Source organism: Crinia signifera, unplaced genomic scaffold, assembly GCF_055691185.1.
Source record: "Crinia signifera unplaced genomic scaffold, ASM5569118v1 HAP2_SCAFFOLD_728, whole genome shotgun sequence".
In the NCBI taxonomy this organism is placed as follows: domain Eukaryota; kingdom Metazoa; phylum Chordata; class Amphibia; order Anura; family Myobatrachidae; genus Crinia; species Crinia signifera.
Genome location: NW_028142630.1, coordinates 7,083 through 10,000, shown reverse-complemented (window position 1 = coordinate 10,000; position 2,918 = coordinate 7,083).

Sequence of the window (2,918 nt, the reverse complement as noted above, 5' to 3'; positions counted from 1 at the left end):
CTCTCTCTCTCGCTGACCAGCATCCTACTCTCTCTCACTGACCAGCATCCTACTGTCTCTCGCTGACCAGCATCCTACTCTCTCTCACTGACCAGCATCCTACTGTCTCTCGCTGACCAGCATCCTACTCTCTCTCACTGACCAGCATCCTACTCTCTCTCGCTGACCAGCATCCTACTCTCTCTCGCTGACCAGCATCCTACTCTCTCTCGCTGACCAGCATCCTACTGTCTCTCTCTGACCAGCATCCTACTCTCTGCATCCTACTCTCTCTCGCTGACCAGCATCCTACTCTCTCTCACTGACCAGCATCCTACTCTCTCTCACTGACCAGCATCCTACTCTCTCTCACTGACCAGCATCCTACTCTCTCTCTCGCTGACCAGCATCCTACTGTCTCTCGCTGACCAGCATCCTACTGTCTCTCGCTAACCAGCATCCTACTGTCTCTCGCTAACCAGCATCCTACTGTCTCTCGCCGACCAGCATCCTACTGTCTCTCTCTGACCAGCATCCTACTGTCTCTCGCTGACCAGCATCCTACTGTCTCTCGCTGACCAGCATCCTACTGTCTCTCGCTGACCAGCATCCTACTGTCTCTCGCTGACCAGCATCCTACTCTCTCTCGCTGACCAGCATCCTACTCTCTCTCGCTGACCAGCATCCTACTCTCTCTCGCTGACCAGCATCCTACTCTCTCTCGCTGACCAGCATCCTACTCTCTCTCGCTGACCAGCATCCTACTCTCTCTCGCTGACCAGCATCCTACTGTCTCTCGCTGACCAGCATCCTACTCTCTCTCACTGACCAGCATCCTACTCTCTCTCGCTGACCAGCATCCTACTCTCTCTCGCTGACCAGCATCCTACTCTCTCTCGCTGACCAGCATCCTACTCTCTCTCGCTGACCAGCATCCTACTCTCTCTCGCTGACCAGCATCCTACTCTCTCTCGCTGACCAGCATCCTACTCTCTCTCGCTGACCAGCATCCTACTGTCTCTCTCTGACCAGCATCCTACTCTCTGCATCCTACTCTCTCTCGCTGACCAGCATCCTACTCTCTCTCACTGACCAGCATCCTACTCTCTCTCTCGCTGACCAGCATCCTACTGTCTCTCGCTGACCAGCATCCTACTGTCTCTCGCTAACCAGCATCCTACTGTCTCTCGCCGACCAGCATCCTACTGTCTCTCGATGACTAGCATCCTACTGTCTCTCGCTGACCAGCATCCTACTGTCTCTCGCTGACCAGCATCCTACTCTCTCTCTCTCGCTGACCAGCATCCTACTCTCTCTCGCTGACCAGCATCCTACTCTCAGCATCCTACTCTCTCTCGCTGACCAGCATCCTACTCTCTCTCGCTGACCAGCATCCTACTCTCTCTCGCTGACCAGCATCCTACTCTCTCTCGCTGACCAGCATCCTACTCTCTCTCGCTGACCAGCATCCTACTCTCTCTCGCTGACCAGCATCCTACTCTCTCTCGCTGACCAGCATCCTACTCTCTGCATCCTACTCTCTCTCGCTGACCAGCATCCTACTTTCTCACTGACCAGCATCCTACTCTCTCTCACTGACCAGCATCCTACTCTCTCTCGCTGACCAGCATCCTACTCTCTGCATCCTACTGTCTCTCACTGACCAGCATCCTACTGTCTCTCGCTGACCAGCATCCTACTGTCTCTCGCTGACCAGCATCCTACTGTCTCTCGCTGACCAGCATCCTACTCTCTCTCGCTGACCAGCATCCTACTCTCTCTCGCTGACCAGCATCCTACTCTCTCTCTCGCTGACCAGCATCCTACTCTCTCTCTCGCTGACCAGCATCCTACTCTCTCTCTCGCTGACCAGCATCCTACTCTCTCTCGCTGACCAGCATCCTACTCTCAGCATCCTACTCTCTCTCGCTGACCAGCATCCTACTGTCTCTCTCTCGCTGACCAGCATCCTACTCTCTCTCGCTGACCAGCATCCTACTCTCTCTCGCTGACCAGCATCCTACTCTCTCTCGCTGACCAGCATCCTACTCTCTCTCGCTGACCAGCATCCTACTCTCTCTCGCTGACCAGCATCCTACTCTCTCTCGCTGACCAGCATCCTACTCTCTCTCTCGCTGACCAGCATCCTACTCTCTCTCGCTGACCAGCATCCTACTCTATCTCTCGCTGACCAGCATCCTACTCTATCTCTCGCTGACCAGCATCCTACTCTCTCTCTCGCTGACCAGCATCCTACTCTATCTCTCGCTGACCAGCATCCTACTCTATCTCTCGCTGACCAGCATCCTACTCTATCTCTCGCTGACCAGCATCCTACTCTATCTCTCGCTGACCAGCATCCTACTCTCTCTCGCCGACCAGCATCCTACTCTCTGCATCCTACTCTCTCTCGCCGACCAGCATCCTACTCTCTCTCTCGCTGACCAGCATCCTACTCTCTCTCTCGCTGACCAGCATCCTACTCTCTCTCTCGCTGACCAGCATCCTACTCTCTCTCTCTCGCTGACCAGCATCCTACTCTCTCTCTCTCGCTGACCAGCATCCTACTCTCTCTCTCGCTGACCAGCATCCTACTCTCTCTCTCGCTGACCAGCATCCTACTCTATCTCTCGCTGACCAGCATCCTACTCTATCTCTCGCTGACCAGCATCCTACTCTATCTCTCGCTGACCAGCATCCTACTCTATCTCTCGCTGACCAGCATCCTACTCTATCTCTCGCTGACCAGCATCCTACTCTATCTCTCGCTGACCAGCATCCTACTCTATCTCTCGCTGACCAGCATCCTACTCTATCTCTCGCTGACCAGCATCCTACTCTCTGCATCCTACTCTCTCTCGCCGACCAGCATCCTACTCTCTGCATCCTACTCTCTCTCGCCGACCAGCATCCTACTCTCTCTCTCGCTGACCAGCATC